General features: G+C 37.8%; 1 protein-coding gene across 1 annotated transcript in view; it reads right to left on the bottom strand.

Moving 5' to 3' along the window:
* Positions 1-20,691, bottom strand: part of VIRMA (vir like m6A methyltransferase associated) — an 87,729-nt gene that overhangs the window by 53,528 nt on the left and 13,510 nt on the right. The gene's annotated exons all lie outside the window — the stretch shown is intronic.

Here is a 20,691-nt window from a genome sequence, read left to right as displayed (position 1 = left end):
ATAATCTAGAGCTGACTGCATATTGCTTTTTACTAATGTTTACCTTCACGATATTTTGCTTTTAAACTAAAAATAAACTTAATTTCATTCCTTAAGCATACACACCAACTGATGGCAAATAAGCAAAAGAAAAGAGGTTATCTAAATTCTGAAAAAGCAAAGGGAAAATAATGTCGGATTAAAAATAGGTCAAAAATAATATATACCAAGTAGATAACCAGTTTCATAGATTTAGAGCTAGGAAGGACCCTCCAGGCCAACCAGGAGTTTCATGCATTATAATCAACAGATAACCTTTATAATCAACAGATAACAAACTACACAGTTCCTTTTTTCTTTAAAAACTAATTTTGGGTTATGCCAGTTTTCATCATTTTCCTGTCACAAGGAAGGGCTCCTTTCTTTAACATCTTACTTTCTAAAAGAGAAGTGGAGGGACAAAGGGGAGATAGAGGAGAAAATTTTCATACTTCCTATAAAAACTTTTATATCATGAGTTCTTGCAATGGATAAATTCATGTGGAAAGAGGTAGATGGATGAAATAGCAGGTAAGAGCATTGCTACTAGTCATGAAGACCTGAATTCAAATCCTGCCTTAGACAAGTATTAGCTGTGTGACCTTGGGCAAATCATTTTATATCTCTCAGACTCAGTTTCCTCAGTAAAATGTGGATTATAAAGGTATACATCTTACAGGATTGTTAAGAGGGCTATGTGAGATAATCTATAATGAGCTTTGAAAATATTAAAGCATCATATAAATGCTAGCTGGTTATTATTATAGCTTACATATTACATGCACCTAAAAATATTAAATAGACCTTCATAAAGATACAGGAACAGAAATGTTTGTACCTCAAATAATACATCCTACTTCCTGAAACTTTGTAGAGGTTTGACATAACTCTTTGAATCATTATTCCACAACTGAGGTCACAAAAATGATATGAGGTCATAATCCAATGAACTTTTTCTCCATCATTATTCTCCTTAATCCCTTTGTAGCACCTGATTGATCCCTCCTCCGGCTTCCACAATTAGTACTGTTTTTCCTCTAATCATCCCTGTGAGGCTCAGTCTTTTGCCCTGCTATCTCCTACATTCTTTCCTTTTGTTAAGTGATCACTCCCAGAGCTTCAAATATCACCTGTGTTCCAAACACTCATCCATAACTAAATTGAAAAATCTAGCCCTGTTATTTCACCCAGGTACATTTTAGAGCACATCTTCACACCTCTCCCAGCAACTTAGTCCCCTTCTCAATGTCCCTACTTCTACAAACCTTTCTAGATCCAAACCATGCCCTCTTTATTTTGGCCCTTAGACTAGAGCTCTAGTAGGTGAACTTTTACCTTAGCCAGACTAGAACCATCACTACATCACTACACCAAGACATAAGCCATGCCTTCCTAAGCATAGCCTTGGCCACTTCCTCCCTTTTTAACTCTGGCTCCCCATAATGTATTACTGTCTTCTCCTATGAGATTGTAAACTACTTGAGGGCAGGGATTGTGCTACTTGCTTGTTTTTGTATCCTGACTCAAACACTCACTAGCCATGTGACAAGTCATTTAACCATTCAGCCTCACTTTTCTCATCCGTAAAATGCAGACAACAAAAGCCCCTACCTGACAGGGTTGATGTGAAGATTTTGTGTGTGTGTGTGTGTGTGTGTGTGTGTGTGTGTGTGTGTGTATATACACATATATACACACACATATAAACTTTGCAAAGCTTAAAGCAGTATTTCTTTTTTTATTTATTATTTAATTTCTCCCCAGTTACATGTAAAAACTCTTTTTAATGTTTGTTTTTAAAACTCTGAGTTCGGGGCAGCTAGGTGGTGCAGTGAGTAGAGCACTGGCCCTGGTGTCAGGAGGAACTGAGTTCAAATTTGACCTCAGACACTTGACACACTTATTAGCTATGTGACCTTGGGCAAGTCACTTAACCCCAATTGCCTTGCCTTCCCCCCTCAAAAAAAAAAAGTAAAACTCTGAGTTCTAAATTCTCTCCCTTTCTCCCTTCCCTCCCCCCGCCCCCATTGAGAAGCAAAGCAATTGCATGTGTTGTCATGCAAGATATTGCCAGTTATGTTGTGAAAGAAAACACAGACCAAGGCGGGGGGGAACCTCACGAAAAATAAAGAAAGCTTAAAAAAGTATGCTTCAATCTGTATTCAGACATCATCAGTTCTTTTTCTAGGGATGGATAGCATTTTTTCATCTTAAGTCCTTCAGAGTTTTCTTGGATCAGCGTTTGCTGAGAATAGAAATCATTCACAGCTGATCATCTCACAACATTGCTGTTACTTTGCACACAGTACATTTCACTTTGCATCAGCTAATCTAAGTCTCTCCAGGTTTTTCTGAGAGCATCCTGCTCATCATTTCTTATGGCACAATAGTATCCTATCATAATTACATACCACAATTTGTTCAGCCATTCCCCAATTGATAGGCATCCCCTCAATTTCCAATTCTTAAAGCACTATTTCAATGTTAAAGATCAAAAACTCTCAGATTAGGAAACTCCACCAACCAATGCAGGTTTTGTATTTTCCCTACAATTTGTAATCTTAGAGAGCAACCCAAACACTGAACATTCAAGTGACTGGCCCAGAACCACACAAGCAAGTATGTGTGTGAGAGAACTGATTTGAATATAGATCTGATTTCCAAGTGAGATCTCTTTACACTATACCCCACTCCCTCTAAATGTATGGAACTGTTAGCTATTATTACCTACTTTGTATACACCAATTTAATTATATAATGTCACCCACATTACTGGGGAGTGCCTAGAGGGGATAGGCTATAAACTCCTAGAGAAGGTTATGGCTGGTTTTTGCCTTTCTTTGTATTCAAGTGTTTGGCATAAAACTTGGCACTTTAGGAGGACTTAATAAATGGTAAGATATAAAATCCTAGGGGAAAGGAAAAGGTGAAAGGACAAAGGAGAAAGAATAACAAATGGAGCAAGGTCCAAAAGAGATATTAATAGGGATCTATTTTCTTTGTAGGCATCCCTAATTTTTAAAACAGTAAAAGTAATAATCATGGAAAGAGAAGACTATTTTAAAAGACGGTTTTCAAAACGCTTCCTTCAACATAATACCTGTCAAGCTGATGCAAAAGACGACTGACCATAAAAGCCCCTCTATAGACCATCAAGTTTTCACCACTGCTCAAGGTAAAAAGGAAATTTAATGGATTGATCCCTGGTGTAAGGACATAATTGTTTTGGCTCCTCAAACACTCAAAGATCTTGTTTTCATCAACTCTAAGCTTAATTATGCAATTCAAGTAGCAAGGCTGAAAAAAATTTTAAAAAGTCCTTCTAGGGACAGTCGAAAGTTGTCTATCAAAGGCAAAAAGCAACTTTCCTCAGAGTTGACTTCAATAAATCAATAAATTCAATTCAATTTAACCAATACTTATTAACACATAAATTATAATACATCAGGATACAATACTACACAAAAAGTACACCACAAGAATACTTTCAATCTTTCAAAAGGGTCTTAACAAGAGTCTGGATCAGATAGAGTAGGAGGGTACACAAGAAAGTGCAACAAACAGGGGAATCTCAAACTGGATCAGCAAGTCTAGGCTTCAAAACTCCAGGTATTTGGTCCCTGTCATGTTCTCCAATCTTTTGTTCTCAAGCTCTCAAGGACCCCCTCTTTATTCCTTCAGTAAATAACTTCATTCTCTTCCCATCTCCCTAACATTCTGAATCTCATCCTCTCTACTGATTCCTTCTTCTCAGACTACTAACATGTTCCGTCTCCTTTATCCTAAAAACAAAACCAGAAAACTGTCTTTTTATATTGTTTAAGCTATCATTTTAATCAATTGGCAAACACCGATTATCTGTCGACAAGGTGCCATGGGTACAAAGACAAAATGAGTAAATTCTAGCTGAGTAAACAATAAGTACATGTAATTCTATCCTTTCTTTCAATGCCAAACTCCTAGAAAAAGTAATCTAATCCAGTAATGCTGTTATAAACACAGAAGACTGTCATATTGCTCTCGCCCCGCCTCCCCCCCCAAATAAACTCCAGTGTCTCCTTATTAATTCTAGGATCAAATATAAAATCCTCTTTTAGGCATTCAAAGCCTTTTATAAACAACACCTCCCCCCAAACCTTTCCAGTCTTCTAACATCTTATAGCTCCCTCACCATATACTCTGATCCAGTGACAATGGCCTCGTTGTAGTTCCTCAAACAAAACAGTCCATCTCACTGGTTGGGAATTTTCTCTGGTAGTCCACCATGCTTACTGGAATCCTCTCCCTCTTCATCTCCATCTCTGCTCCACACCAGCCTCACCTCCACATCCAGAATGAGGCATCAAAGTAGGACTTCAATGGAGGTGATGGCCCTACACTGAATTTTCCACTTTTAAAATTCATACGATCCTAAAAAAATTTTTTAAGGAGAAAGGCAAGGAGGAAAAAAAAAGAATGAAGTCTCCTTTATGTTTCCAAAATATTCAAGAAATAATACCCCAGAAAATATGCCAGTCTGAAGAAAGATCAAATATCCCTCTATTTTTGAGACAGATTTATACCAGGAATACAGGGGTGGTCTAACATAAGGAAAACTATTAACATAATTGATTATATCCATAAGAAAAGTAACAAAAATTATATGGTTATACCAATAGATGTAGAAAAAGCTTATTATAAAATATAACACCCATTCCTATTAAAAACACTCAAAAGCATAGGTATAAATGGATTTTTTCCTCAGAGCACCTTTAAAAAAGCATCTTTAAAAAAGCATCTACCTAAAACCATCAGCAAGCATTACTTGTAATGGAGATAAGCTAGAAGCCTTCCCAATAAGATCAGGAGTGAAACAAGGATGCCCATTATCACCAACATTATTCAATACTATATTAGAAATGCTAGTAATAGCAATAAGAGAAGGAAGAGAAATTGAAGAAATCAGATGGGCAATGAGGTAGTAAAACTATCTCCCTTTTGCAGATGATATGATGATATACTTGGGATATCCTAGAGAGTCAAGTAAAAGGTTAGTTGAAACAATATTTGCAAAGTAACAGGATATAAAATAAACCCACATAAATCATCAACATTTCTATATATCACCAACAAAACCCTACAAGAAGAGATAGTAAGAGATACCTGATTCAAAATAATTGCAGACAGTATAAAATACCTGGAAGTATGCCTGTCAAGACAAACTCAGGAACTACACCAACATAATTATGAAACATTTTATACAAATAAAGTCAGATTTAAATAATTGGAAAAATATTAATTGTTCATGGATGGGCAGAACCAATATAATAAAATGACAATTCTGCCTAAACTAACCTTATTCAATGCCATCTCAATTAAACTATCAAAAATTATTTTATTGAGTTAGAAAAAATAATAATAAATTCATTTAGAAGAACAAAAGGTCAAGAATACAAGAGAAATTAATGAAAAAAATATATAAAGGAAGTTTAGTAGTACCAGATCTTAAGCTATAAGGCAGCAATTATCAAAATTATCTGGTGCTGGCTAAAAAATAGAAGAATGGACCAGTGGAATAGAGTAGACATATAATACATAATAGTAAATGATTTTAGTAACTTTGTGTTTGACAAATGTAAAGATTTAAGCTTTAAGGATAAGAAGACACTATTTAGTAAAAATTGTTGGGAAAACTGGAAATCAATCTGGCAAAAATTGCGCATAGATCAATATCTTACAACATTCACCACGACAAGGTAAAAATGAATATATGACCTAGATGTAAAGGGAAATATCACAAGGAAACTAGGACATACAACATATTACCTATCAGACTTATCGATAGGAGAAGAATTTATGAATAAACAAGAGACAGAGAACATTAAGAGATGTGAAACGGATAATTCTGAGTACATTAAATTTAAAAGTTTTTGTACAAATGAAACCAATGTTGCCAAGATTAGAAGGAAAGCAGAAAATTGGAGAAAAAAATTTTACAGACAGTTTCTCAGATGGTCTCGTATCTCAAATATTTAGAGAAATTTGTAAGAATTTGTGCTGGGTGCGGAGCGCAACCCAGGAGGGGCCGCACCAGGACAGACCAGAATGGGAGTCGGCTGGAGCAGGCCTTAGGGCCATGAATCACTGAGCTGTAGCAGTTACCAGATTTTTCAGCCCACAAACGCCAAGGACTACAGAGCAAGTAAGTGAGAAAACTGCTGGATTAGGGTGACAGTGTCCGTCCCCAGCCCTGGGGGGTGGCAGAGATGAGGTGGCATGGCAGCGGCAGCAGCAGCAGGAAGCTCCTACAGCTGCTTCCAGAGCTCCAGCATCAGCTGCTTCCTGAGTCCCTGGCCCACACGGTGGGAGGACTCAAGACAGCAGATCAGAGCAGGAGTGCAGGAAGGACTTTGCTAGCTCAGAAGCAGGGCTCTCTTGCTTTGCCCTGCTTGGATCTAGGTCACGGTCCTGGTTGGCAGTTTTTGGGGGAGGAGGAGCGCTGCTGTGGCAGAGTCTGCTGTGAGGGTAGAGTAGAAATACCTCTGAAAACAGCAACACAGCCCCTAAAGCTTGGGAAAAAGTACTCTCTATTCCACAAGTAGTCATACCCTAACAAAAAGCTCAACGGTCAAGGGAACATGGGAACATGACCAGGCAACGAAAACAGACTCAGACTCAGTGAATATTATCTTCTTTTGGTGGCAAAGAAGATCAAAACATACAGCCAGAAGAAGTCAACAAAGTCAAAGAGCCTACATCAAAAGCCTCCAAGAAAAAAATGAATTGCTCTCAGGCCATGGAAGAGCCCAAAAAGGATTTGGAAAAGCAAGTAAGAGAAGTAGAGGAAAAATTGGGAACAGAAATGAGTGTGATGTAAGAAAATTATGAAAAACAAGTCAATGACTTGCTAAAGGAGACCCAAAAAAATACTGAAAAAAATAACAGCTTAAAAAATAGACTAACCCAAAAGGCAAAAGAGCTCCGAAAAGCCAATGAGAAGAATGCCTTGAAAGGCAGAATTAGCCAAATGGAAAAGGAGGTCCAAAAGACCACTGAAGAAAATACTACCTTAAAAATTAGATTGGAGCAAGTGGAGGCTAATGACTTTATGAGAAATCAAGATATTATAAAACAGAACCAAAGGAATGAAAAAATGGAAGACAATGTGAAATATCTCATTGGAAAAACCACTGACCTGGAGAACAGATACAGGAGACAATTTAAAAATTATTGGACTACCTGAAAGCCATGATCAAAAAAAGAGCCTAGTTAACATCTTTCAACAAATTATCAAGGAGAACTGCCCTGATATTCTAGAACCTGAGGGTAAAACAGAAATTGAAAGAATCCACCCATTGCCTCTTGAAAAAGATCCCAAAAAGAAAACTCCTAGGAATATTGTCGCCAAATTCCAGAGTTCCCAGATCAAGGAGAAAATACTGCAAGCAGCCAGAAAGAAACAATTTTTTTTTATTTTTTTTTTTATTTTTAGTTTACAACACTTGGTTCTACTTAATTTTGAGTTCCAGATTTTCTTCCCTCCCTTCCCACCTCCCTCCCCAAGACAGCATGGAATCCCATATATCTTCCATGTATAACTTCTCATTGAATTAATTTACACACTAGTCAAGTTGTGGAGAAGAATCATGACCAATGGAATGAATCATGAGAAAGAAGAAACAGAACCAAAAAAAATACCCCAAAAACAAAAGAGGAAAAAAAAGGCAAGCATAAAGTGTGCCTCCATCTGCATTCATACTTCATAGTTGTTTCTCTGGATGTAGGCAGTATTTTCCATCGTGAGTCCTTTGGAGTTGTGTTTGCACCTTGTGTTGCTGAGAAGAGCAAAGACTGTCAGGGTAAGTCCTCAGAGTCCATATATCTGTGGTTGTGTATAATGTTCTCCTGGATCTGCTCTGCTTACTCAGCATTACGTCATGTAGGTTTTTTCAGGTTGTTATGAAGTCCATATCATCCCCATTTCTTATAGCACAATAGTATTCCATTACCTTCATATACCACAGCTTGTTCAGCCATTCCCCAACTGATGGGCATCACTTCGATTTCCAGTTCTCAGAAAGAAATAATTTGAGTATTGTGGAAACACTATCAGGATAACACAAGATCTAGCAGCTTCTACATTAAGGGACTGAGGGGCTTGGAATATGATATTCCAGAGGTCAAAGAAGCTAGGATTAAAACCAAGAATCACCAACCCAGCAAAACTGAGTATAACGCTCCAAGGCAAAATATGGACTTTCAATAAAATAAAGGAATTTCAATAAAATAAAGGAATTTCAAGCTTTCTCAGTGAAAAGACCAGAGCTGAACATAAAATTTGATTTTCAAATACAAGAATCTAGAGAAGCATGAAAAGGTAAACAAGGAAGAGAAATTGTAAGGGACTTACTAAAGTTGAGCTGTTTTGTTTACATTACTACAAGGAAAGATGTTGTTTGTAATTCATGAGACCTTTCTCAGTATTAGGGTGGTTGAAAGGAATATACATATATACAGACAGAGGACACAGGGTGAGTTGAATATAAAACGATGATATCTAAAAAATTAAATAAAAGTAAAGGGTGAAAGAGGAATATATTGAGAGAGGGAGAAAGGGAGAGATAGAACGGGGTATTTATCTCACATAAAAGTGACAAGAAAAAGCAGTTCTGTTGGAAGGGAATGAGTGAATCTTGCTCTCATCGGATACTGGTAAGCAAAATGGGCTCTTAGCACTTAGTTCAACCAAGTGCCCTTGAAGAGTTTGGCTTTTGTTTCCTTTGAGTAATTCAGTGTATTTCATTGAGTCTTACTAGGTGCTAAGCCCCAGGCCCAAACCCCTAATAGGTGTAAAACCTATGTGAGTGTGGATTGGAACTAAGGTGGGGCCCAAGGTGGGGCTAACTGAGGGGAGGTGCTAACTCCAGACCCAATCATAGGAGCCTAAATTCCGGTCATTCAGATGACATGTGAAACAGTATAAGAAGAAAAGATAGAGCCATTTGCGCAGGTGGCGTGTGGAGACTCCGGCAGCTGTAGCTAAGAAGCCCTCCAGCTCATAAACCCGGATGCTGAGACTTTGTTAAACTCTGGTAACTATGTATTGGGATTTGAATCAGACAAGCTCTGTCTGTCGATGTTTGTACTTTGTTTGTATCTTGCTCTGAAGTTCAGGGTGCTGGTTTTTTCCCCTGAACTAAGTGAATGATATTTGTATGCTGAATTAAAGTAAGCTTGCCAACCCCTTAACATTGCTTTCCTTACTAAAGCAGATCAAAAGAACCTGTGCTTTTGCAGCGTGCTGGTAGCGTTCTTGCTGCTGGGCTTGTGTTGGTCTTTCACCCCCCACAACAGCTGCTAGCCAGATTGCTGAAACAATAACATACACACTCACTTGGGTATCTTACCCCACAGGAAAGTAGGGGCAAGGGGATAAGAAAGGGGGGATGATAGAAAGGAGGGCAGATGGAGGGAGGAGGTAATCAAAATCAAACACTTTTGAAAAGGGACAGGGTCAAGGGAGAAAACTGAATAAAGGTAACGAGGACTGGATGGAGGGAAATATAGTTAGTCTTTCACAACATGACTATTGTGGAAGTGTTTTGCATATTGATACATGTGTAGCCTATGGTGAATTGCTTGCCTTCTTAGGGAAGGTGGGTAGGGAAGGAAGAGGGGAGAGAATTTGGAACTCAAAGTTCTAAAAGCAGATGCTCAAAAAAAAGCTGTTTTTGCATGCAACTGGGAAATAAGATATACAGGCAATGGGGTATAGAAATCTATCTTGCCCTACAAGAAAGTAAGAGGAAGGGGATTGGGCGGGAGGAGTGGGGTGACAGAAGGAAGGGTTGACTGGGGAACAGGGCAATCAGAATACATGCCATCTTGGAGTGGGGGGGAGGGTAGAAATGGGGAGAAAATTTGTAATTCAAAATCTTGTGGAAATCAATATTGAAAACAAAAAATATAAAATATTAAATAATTTTTTAAAAATTTTTTAAAGAATTAATTACCCTGAAAAACTGAGTATAATCCTAGAGGGGGAAAAGAACCTTTAATGGAAAAGAACTTTCAAGCATTTCTAATAAAAAGCCCTGAGGTGAGTAGGAACTTTCTAACACAAACATAGGAGTCAAGGGAAACCCAGAAAGGTAAACTTGGGTGAGCCAACTAGAAGGGGGTTATTAACTTAATGCCAACATTCTACAGGGAGAGAGGAAATTAGTGTCCTTTCTAAATCTTAATGTCTTCAAAGGGGAATTAAATAAAAACAAAAGGCATATTCTGAGACTGTTACATTAGGGCTGGAATTTCAGAATACACTGAAGGTCCAAGCTACATCAATTGACACAGTACATTAGTTTTAACCATAAAGTGAAGGAACTAGAGATAATCTGATGAAAATACTTATTTACTTTGAAATAAACATTTTCATCCAAATATCTCTGGTTTCTAACTAATGTCAATTAAAATGCCTCATTCTGCTAGTGTTTAAGAGGAGAAAAAGAGAAGGTAAAAAGGAATGCAGTGATGTAGAAAGGAAGAAGAATAAGCATTAACTGAACGAACCTCAGTCATCTGAAACAAAGAAAAGCAGAACACACACCATCAGGTGTGGAAATACAGTTATCCTTTCCACAATAAGGGGCTTAGGGGTGTGGCACCCCTATGATCTGGAAAATCTATAATAAAATTTTCTGGCCCTCTCGTAGTACCAGAAAAAAGTCTGAATTATTATGGTATTAAAAGATACAATATGTTGGTATTATACAATACTATACATATATTTTATGCAACTTTGAGTTTCTAAACTTTTTCTGTGTCATCTGCTGGACTTCACATGTTGTCTGTGGCTTTTGCAAAACTCTCAAAAAATTCCCATTTAGTTTCTTATGCCAGCCTAAGACATAGCGAAACCACGATGGGGAAAGTCTCAATGTGGAAAGGATAACTAACTATACATCCAACTCAACAAGGAAAAAAGTAGGGAAGGTGGAGGCAGAGAAATAAAAGGGAGGCTAATGTGGTGATAGCAGAGTCACAAGCAAAACAAACTTCCAGATAACTAAAGTGGAGATTAAAAGTGGGAAAAAAGAGAAAAATAAAGAATTAGAATCAATGGCAGCACAAATTGTGGTTTATCAATGTATGGAATATTACTGGAATGCAAAAAAAAAGATTTTAAAAAGATGTGATTGCAGAGAATCTTCAGTAGCATGACTGATGCAAAATGAAGTGAACAGAACCAGGAGAACAATTTATACATGGAGAAAACTGTCAAGAGAAACAACTTTGAAAGATATAAGAACCTGCTTGTTAACACCTGTCAGTGGACTTGACCACTGATGGATTATAACTTGCATTTTGTGTGTTTATTTTGGAAAATAATGTAATCATTGCAACTTTAACTCTCGTACACAACAGATGAAATGTGTGCGAACAGTTTTTTGAAATTTTCTTTATCTTCTATTCTTTCCTTATGCTTCCACCCTGCCCCCTTATTTTTATTCACTATCCCCTAATTGTACCCAAGGCTAACCCCCGCCCCCGATGTTCCAGCACCCCTCAAGGGTCGATATCATCCACTTTGGAAACCTATGATCTAGACTATTATGGCCTCTTAACTTGCTTTTCTACCCACATTTTCTCCACTCGGCAATCTAGTCTTTACATCATTTGCAATAAACCACTCTAACCTGAGAGTAAAAAATCACATTTGACTTAGCACATTCAGTGTTTACATGATCTTCAACAAGTCACTTAAACTTTTAGGGCATTAATTTCCTTGTTGCTAAGAAAAGAGTGAACGAGATGATCTCTATGGTCTCCTGTAGTTCCTTTTCTTTTTACTTTTTAAACTTTTTTTCAATTAAGCTTGTATTTTTGTCTCCCCCACCCCCACCTCCATCCCCACCCTCAACTGAGAAAAGAAAAACAAAACCCTTGTAACAAAAGTGTTGTTGTAGTTCAGTTGTTTTTCAGTCACGTCCAACTCTTCATACCCCTTTTGGGGTTTTCTTGGCAAAGATACTAGGGTGATTTGCCATTTCCTTCTCTAGCTCATTTTACAGATGAGGAAACTGAGGCAAAGTTAAGTGACTTGCTCAGGGTCACACAGCTAGTAAGTGTCTAAGGCTAGATTGAAATTCAGGAAAAGGAGTCTTCCTAACTCAAGGTTTGGCACTCTATATATGCCCCACCTAGCTACCCCAGCCTGGCACATAGTAGGTGCTTAATAAATGCTTGTTCATTCCCCCTCTCTTCCCTAGAATTGACAGCATTTGGTAACCTATTAGATATGGGAACTGAGAAAAAGGGAAAAGTTAAACATGAGAGATGAGATGTAAGGTAGTGGCACTGGCAAAAAATAGTGAGGCAGAGTTAGGGCAAACACAAAATAATCTGGTTTGCAGTATGTTGGGTTTTAAAAAGATGTACGTGGAGATATTCTATAGGAATTCTGAGATGTAGAACCAGAACTCAGAAGGGAAGTTGAGGCTGGAGAGAAAAACTTTTTTTAGTGTAGAAATGGTATTTAAAGTCATGGGAACAAATGAGGTCACTAAGGAAGCAAGTGTAGAGAACTCCAAAATAGCATCTTTAAAGTCATTATCCACTCTTCACTCTCTCTCATCACCCCACATAGCTAGTCATTTGCCAAGCCTTACTGATTCTACTGGCACAATATCTCTTAAATTCATCCTCTAAAAATTCAGCCCCCATGAAGTCTCAGCAAAGAGCATTGATGCCCAACAAATATGTACAGTCAAGGAAAACAAACTGACCAAGTCCAAAAATGTATGTCTCATTCTGCAACCTGAGCCCATCACCTCTTTATCAGCATATGGGGTAACATGCTTCACAATCTATCCTCTGATGCTGTAATTGGTTCAGTCTTCACAATCTTGTCACTGTGTAAACTGTTCTCCTAGTTCTACTCATTCTGGTTCTACTCATACAAATCTTCCAAGGCTTCTCTGAAAACATCCCTTTCATCATTTCTTATGATGTAATAATATTCCATTTATACTCACATAATATAATTTGCTCAGCCATTACACAATGATGGGCACCCTCTTAGTTTCTAGTTCTTGCTACTACAAAAAGCAGCTATAAAAACTTTTGTACATATAAGTTCTTTTACTCTTTCTTTTAATCTCTTTTGGCTATAGGCTGAATACATATAGTTTAATAATTTGGAGGGGCACAGTTTCAAATTGTTTTGTAGAACAGAATACCAATTCACAGTCCCACCAAGAAAGCATTAGCATGCCTGCTTACCAGTAGGCCCTCCAACATTTGTATTTTCTTTTTTGTCATCTTTGCCAATCTAACGGATGTGAGACAAAACCTCAGAGCTACTTTAATTTGCATATCTGTTTGGTCCCCTTCTCTTCTAAATCCCATGATCATCTACTCAAACAAATTCAGCAGCTCCCTACTGCCTACCAAATAAAATATAAATTTGTAATCCTAGCTTTAAAGATTCTCTCTAATCTGGCTCCAATCACCTTATCAGGGGAGAAGGGGGTAAGTGAAGGGAATAAACATTTACATGGTACCACGCACTTATGCTAAGCTCTTTACAAATATGATCTCATTTGAACCTCATAACAAATCCTCTAAGATAGGTGCTATTACTATTCCCATTTTACAGCTCAGGGAAAACTGAGGCAAACACAGTTTAGCGACTTACCCAAGGTCACACAGGTATTAAGTGTCTGAAGCCCAATTTTAACTCAGGTCTTCCTGATTCCAGGCTCAGAGATCAATCCACTGCATCCCCAGTTGCCAACCTTATCTAATACTACTCTCCCATTAATTTTTCCAGTTAAACTGGACAAGTCTACACACACACACACACACACACACACACACACACACACACACACCAACCCCTCCCTCACCCCCATTCCCATCTTGTCTTCTCCTATTTCCATGTCTCTGTTCACAATGTCCCCTGGTTCCTGGAATGGACTCTCCTTTCTCCCTCCATCCCTGGAATGGACTCTCCTTTCTCCCTCCATCCCTGTCCTCCTCAAGTCCATCCCTTCTTTCAAGTACTAACCCAGATGCCACCTCCTCTGAAGCCATCCAGACCACTAAGTCAAAGCAAAAGTGATTGCTGTCTGCAAACTTCTAATGGCATTTTGTCTGGACCTTTCCCTTCTTGGCACTTAAAATGCTCCCTTGTACCACTGTACTTCCCCATTAGACCAAGGCATATCTGTTTTATTTTGGGGTTCCTATTCTTGTTTCCCTGAAGCAGTCAATCAAGAATTTCTTAGGAGCCTACCATGATACACTTGCAAAGCACAAAGACGAAAATTAAATAACCCCTACCCTCAATGAAGCAAACAGCACTTAAGTTCCTAACGTGTGTTAGACTCAAGGAGATTACTTGGGAGGTGTTGTGGAGAGGAGGGAGGTAGGAGAATCTGAAAAGGCTTCATGAAGAACAAAGATTCTTATTTATTTAGAATTTATTTTTTCCAGTTACATGTAAAAAAATTTTTAGCTTTTATTACTAAAACTTTGAGTTCCAAATTCCCTTTCTTCCTCCTTCCCCACCCCACCTCATTGAGAAGGAAAGCAATTCGATACAGTTTATACATATGCAGACATGCAAAACATTTCCATAATAGCCATGTTGTGAAAGAAAACATGAGGGGAAAAGACCTCAAGAAAAATAAAGTAAAAAAAGTATGCTTCAATCTGTATTCAGACACCATGAGTTCTTTCTCTGGAGATAGATAGCATTTTTCATCCTAAGTCCTTCAGAGCTGTCTCGGATCATTGTCTGCTGAGAATAGCGAAGTCACTCACAGCTGATCATCTTACAGTATTGCTGTTACTTTGTACACAGTACATTTATTTCACTTTGCATCACCTCACGTAAGTTTTTCCAGATTTTTCTGAGAGCATTCTGCTCATCATTTCTTACAGCACAATAGTATTCTATCATAATCACATACCACAATTTCTTCAGTATTCCCCAGCTGATAAGTATCCCTTCAATTTCCAATTCTCTGCCCCCAGATAAGAGCTGCTATAAATGTTAGCGCATATAGGTTCCTTTCCTTTGTGTTTTTTCTCTCTTTTGGGATACATACCTAGTAGTAGTATTGCTAGGTCAAAGGGTAGGCATGGTTTTGCAGCCCTTTGGGCACCGTTCCAAATTGCTCTACAGAACAGCTGAACCATTTCACAACTCCAACAACAATGCATTAATGTTTCATTTTTTCCATATCCCTTCCACCATTAGTCATTTTCCTTTTCTGTCCTATTAGCCAATCTAACAGGTATGACAGAGTACCTCAGAATTGTTTTAATTTGCATTGCTCCAATCAACAGTGAGTTACACCATTTTTCCTATGGTTTTTATTACTTTCCATCTAAAAACTGTTCATATCTTTTAGTCATTTATCAATTGGGGAATGGCTCTTATTTTTATAAATTTGACTCAGTTCTCTATGTTTGTGAAATAAGGCCTTTCAAAGAAACTAGCTTCGAAAAATTTTTGTCAGTTACTACTCCTAACTGTATTTCCCTCCCTCCTATTTCTACATCCTCCCCCCTCATCTATTCTATTCTTTTACCTTGTCCCTCCTCAAAAGTGTTTTGCTTCTAACTACTCCCTGACCCAATCTGCCTTCCCTTCTATTAGAGCCCCCCTTTTATTCCATTCCCCTCTCACTTTCCTATAGGTTAAAACAGATTTCTATACCCAACTGAGTGTATGTTATTCCCTCTTTGAGCCAATTCTGGTGAAAGTAAGGTTCACTCACTCCCTCTCACCTCTCCCCTCTTCCTTCCACTATAAAAGCTTTTTCTTGCCTCTTTTATGTGAGGGAATTTACCCCATTCTACCTCACCTTTTCCTTTTTTCCTAGTACATTCCTCTCTCACCCTTTATTTTTTTAGATATTATCCCTTTATATTCAATTTACACATTTGCCCTCTGCCTATATATACTCCTAACTGCCCTAATAATGAGAAAGTTCTCATGAGTTACAAGTGTCATCTTCCCATGTAGAAATGTAAACAGTTTAACCTTACATACCTTATGATTTCCTTTTTCTGTCTACCTTTTTATGCTTCTTTTAAGTCTTGTATTTGAAATTCAAAATTTTTATTCAGTTCTAGTATTTTCATCAAGAATTCTTGAAATATCCTATTGCTTATCATTTTCAGAAGAGGAGAGAGAAGGAAGGAGGGTGAAAAATCTGTAACTCAGAATCTTATAAAAATGGATGCTAAATATTGTTCGGACATATAATTGAGGGATAAAATAAAATACTCTTTTTTAAAAAGGGAAATTCTTTTTTTAAAAAGAATGCTTACAATCATCAAAACTACCTGGTACTGGCTAAGAAATAGAGTGGTAGATCAGTGAAATAGGTTAGATACATAAGACACAGTAGTCAATGACTATAGTAATCTACTGTTTGATAAACCCAAAGCCTCCAGCTTCTGGGATATTAACTCAGTATTTGACAAAAACTGCTGGGAAAACTGGAAAATAGTATGGCAGAAACTGGGCATAGACCAATATCTTATATTGCATACCAAAATAAATGGGTACACAATTTAGCTATAAAGGTTGATAATATAAGCAAACAGAGAGCAAGGAATAGTTTAACTGTCAGATTTGTAGAGAATGGAAGAATTTATGACTAAACAAGAGATGAACAACATTACGAAATGCAAAATGGATAATTTTAACTACATTAAATTAAAAAGCTTTTGTACAAACAGAGCCAATGCAACCAAAATCAGGAGGGAAGCAGAAAAATGGGAAAGAATTTTTACAACCAGTGTCTCTGATATAGGCCTCATTTCTAAAATACATAGAGATCTGAGTCAAATTTATAAGAATACATGCCCCAATTGATAAATGGTCAAAGGATATGAACAGGCAGCTTTCAGAGGAAGAAATTAAAGCTATTTATAGTCATATGAAAAAATGCTCTAAATCACCACTGATTAGAGAAATGCAAATCAAAACAACTCGTAGGTACCACATCACATCTGTCAGATTGGCTAACATAACAGGAAAATGATAAATGATGGAGAAGATGTGGGAAAATTGGGACACTAATGCATTGTTGGTGGAGTTGTGAACTGATCCAACCATTCTGGACAGCAATTTGGAACTATGCCCAAAGGCCTATAAAAATGTAAATACCCTTTGACCCAGCAATACTTCTTCTAGGGCTGTATCCCAACAAGATCATACAAAGGGGAAAAGGACCTACATGTACAAAAATATTTCTAGCAGCTCTTTCTGTGGTGGCAAAGAATCGGGAATTGAGGGGATTCCCATCAATTGGGGAATGGCTGGACAAGTTGTGGTACATGAATGTAATGGAATACTATTGTGCTATAAGAAATGATGAACAGGAGGACTTCAGAAAAACCTGCAAAGACTTATATGAAGTGATGCTGAATGAGGGGAGGAGAACCAGGAAAACATTGTACACAGTTACAGCCACATTGTGCTGATAGACTTGTCTCTTCTCAGCTATGCAAAGTTCTAAGACAACTCTAAAAGGCTCATGATGGAAAATGCTATCCACATCCAGAGAAAGAATTAAGGAGTCTGAATGCAGATCAAAGCATACTATTTGCTCTCTCTACTCTTTGATTTGTTTTGTTTCTTCTTTCTCATGTTTCTTTCCATTGGTTATAATTCTTCTTTACAATATGACTAATGTGAAAATACGTTAATATGAATGTATATATAGGGCCTATATCAGATTGCACATCATCTTGTGGAGGGGGGAGAGGGGGAAAATTTAAAACTCAAAAGTTTGTGGAACTGAATGCTGCACACTAAAAATAAATAAATACTTTTTAAAAAAAGAATGCCTGAAAGACCACTAATTCCTGAATATCCATTTTTCCTCTGAAGGATTATAGTCAGATTTTGCTAGATGGGTGATTCTTGGTCCTCTGTCCTCTGGAATATCATACTCCAAGCCTTCTGATCCATTAATGTAGAAGCTGATAAATCTTGTGTTATCCTCACTGTGGCTCCACAATACTTGAATTGTTTCTTTCTAGCTCCCTGCAATATATTCTCCTTGACCTGGAAACTGTGGAATTTGGCTACAATATTTCTGGGAGATTTCCTTTCAGGATCTCTTTCAGGAGGTGATTGGTGGATTCTTTCAATTTCTATTTTACCTTCTAGTTCTAAAATACCAGAGCACTTTTCCTTGATTATGTCTTGAAAGATGATGTCTAGGTTCTTTATTTGATTGTGGTTTCAGATAGTCCAATAATTTTAAAATTATCTCTCCTGGATCTATTTTCCAGGTCAATAAGATATTTCACGGTCTTTTTTTTTTTCATTATTTTGGTTTTGTTTTATTGTTTCTTGATTTCTCATCAAGTCATTAGCTTCCATTTGCTCCACTCTAATTTTTAAGGAATTATTTTCTTCAGTGAGCTTTTGCATCTCCTTTTCCATTTGGCCAATTCTTCTTCTTAAGGATTTTTTTTTCAATGAATTTATGTGCCCCTTTTTCCACTTGTCCAATTCTGCTTTTTAAGGTGTTGCTTCACTGGCTTTTTGTACCTCTTTCACCATTTGATTTAGTCTGTTTTTTAAGGTATTACTTTATTCAGTATTTTTTTGTGTCTCCTCTACCAAGCTGTTAAATTGTTTTTCATGATTTTCTTGCATCACTTTCATTTCTCTTCCCAATTTTTCCTCTACCTCTCTAACTTGATTTTCAAAATCCTGTCTGAGCTCTTCCATGGCCTGAGAATAATTCTTATTTTTCTTGGAGGTTTGGATGTAGGAGCTTTGACTTTGTTCTTCTGAGTATATGTGTTGATCTTCCTTGTCACCACAGTAACTTTCTATGGTCAGAATTTTTTTCTATTGTTTCCTTATTTTCCCAGCCTATTACTTGACTTTTAGCTCTTTGTTAAAGTAGAGCTCTGCTTCCAGGGTGGAAGGTGCACTGTCTCAAATTTCAGGGGTTTTGTGCAGCTGTTTTCAGAGATACTTCTAGGGATCTGTTATTCTAAGGTGGTATGATCTAAGGAGAGGTGTGTTTATTATTCTGATCTGTGAATGACCACAAGCACTCTTTTCTACCCTAGAACTCTGAGGAGGGTCCCTGCTCCACTGTGGCCACAAGCCCTGGTGTGCTATTGCTCCTCCTTGCCCTAGGACTGCCACCCGGGTCTGCAACCTGGATCTGATTATGGGCAAAACTACAGAGTGCCTCAGTGCTAGCAGAGAGACCCCTGTAATCTCCTGACCAGTTATTCAATCCCTTTACCCTCTGTGGGCTGAGAGCTCCAAAAGCAGCTGCTGCCACTGCTGACTGAGTTGCCCTGAGACCTGCTCCTGGTTTGCTGGGGCCTATGTCCTACACTGGACTGCGTTCCTCTCTTACCCTGATACAACAGACCTTTCCGGCCAACTTTGCAAGTTGTCTTGGGCTGGAAAATTGTTTCACCCTGTCTTTTTGTGGGTTGTGCTAATCTAGAATTTGTTTAGTCATTATTTGAAGGTATTTGGAAGGGTTTGAGGGAGAGCTCAGGCAAGTCCATCCCTACCTTTACTCCACTATGTTGGCTCCTGGAACAAAGATTCTTAACCTAGTCTCCGGAGAGCTTTTTAAAAAATTAACATTCTGACAACTATATTTAAATATATTTCATTTCCTTGTAATCTTGTGTATTTTGTTTTATGCAATTAAAAACAGTACTCTGAGCAGTCTCTTAAGAAACCCTGATTTAGAGGATGCCTTAGACTATCTGAGCTTTAAAGGAAACCAGGAATTCTAAAAGGGATAGGAGAGGAGGATGGAGTGCATTCTAAGTATGGGAAACAGCATGTGCTGTCTGCTTTACACCCTAGAGGAACCTAGTCAGACATGCTTCAGGGATACCACTTTAACAACTTCCACAGACATCTTGTCCATACTGATTTATTTACATTGTCTTTCCCATCAGAATGCAAATTTCTTCCTGGCAGGCTGTTTTTTTGTTTTTATTCCCCATGCTTTGCACAAAGCCTACCACATAGGGAGCCCTTAACAAATGCTTGACTGATTTAATACCCAGTGTGATTGTGGTATCAATCCAATCCAACACCTACCTAAGAGCTTTTGGAGAATGAGGTCTATGCCATGTTCTGAGTACACAAAGACAAAACTGTAAAGTAGTCCCTGCTCCCAAAGAGCTTACAGGCTACTAAGGAAGGACAACATTTAAACAGATCATCAATGCTTGCTAACTTGAGGGAGTGTATACATAATCATTTCAGAAGAAGGAAATGAACACTAACAACTGATAACAATCCAGAGCTAGAGCTGAGACTCAAAAGAATTCTCTAGGACAGTAGAAACAAACATACTCGACCCAATTCACAGTCAACTTTCGAAAACCTGCAGCAATCTAAAGCCTCCTCCTCATGTGAACACAGCTTGGTTTGAGATTAGGTCAGTAGGAGAGTGAAATTTAACATAAAAGAAGATAAGTGAGCATAAGGGCCATAGAAAATGTGCGCTGAGCTATGGAATATGTGCCCTGGGGAATTAAAAATTTGTCACTAATGATGGTTGCGAGTGAAGAACTAATGAATTAAGTTCTACTTCCTCAAGACAGACTTGAGCATGTTACAAGCCAAGTACATTCTTAAAGGACAAATGACTAATATATTTGTTCAAT

This window comes from Trichosurus vulpecula, chromosome 1, assembly GCF_011100635.1.
Source record: "Trichosurus vulpecula isolate mTriVul1 chromosome 1, mTriVul1.pri, whole genome shotgun sequence".
Classification (NCBI taxonomy): domain Eukaryota; kingdom Metazoa; phylum Chordata; class Mammalia; order Diprotodontia; family Phalangeridae; genus Trichosurus; species Trichosurus vulpecula.
The sequence above is the reverse complement of the archived record's forward strand: the minus strand, read 5'-3'. Positions and strand labels throughout refer to the sequence as shown.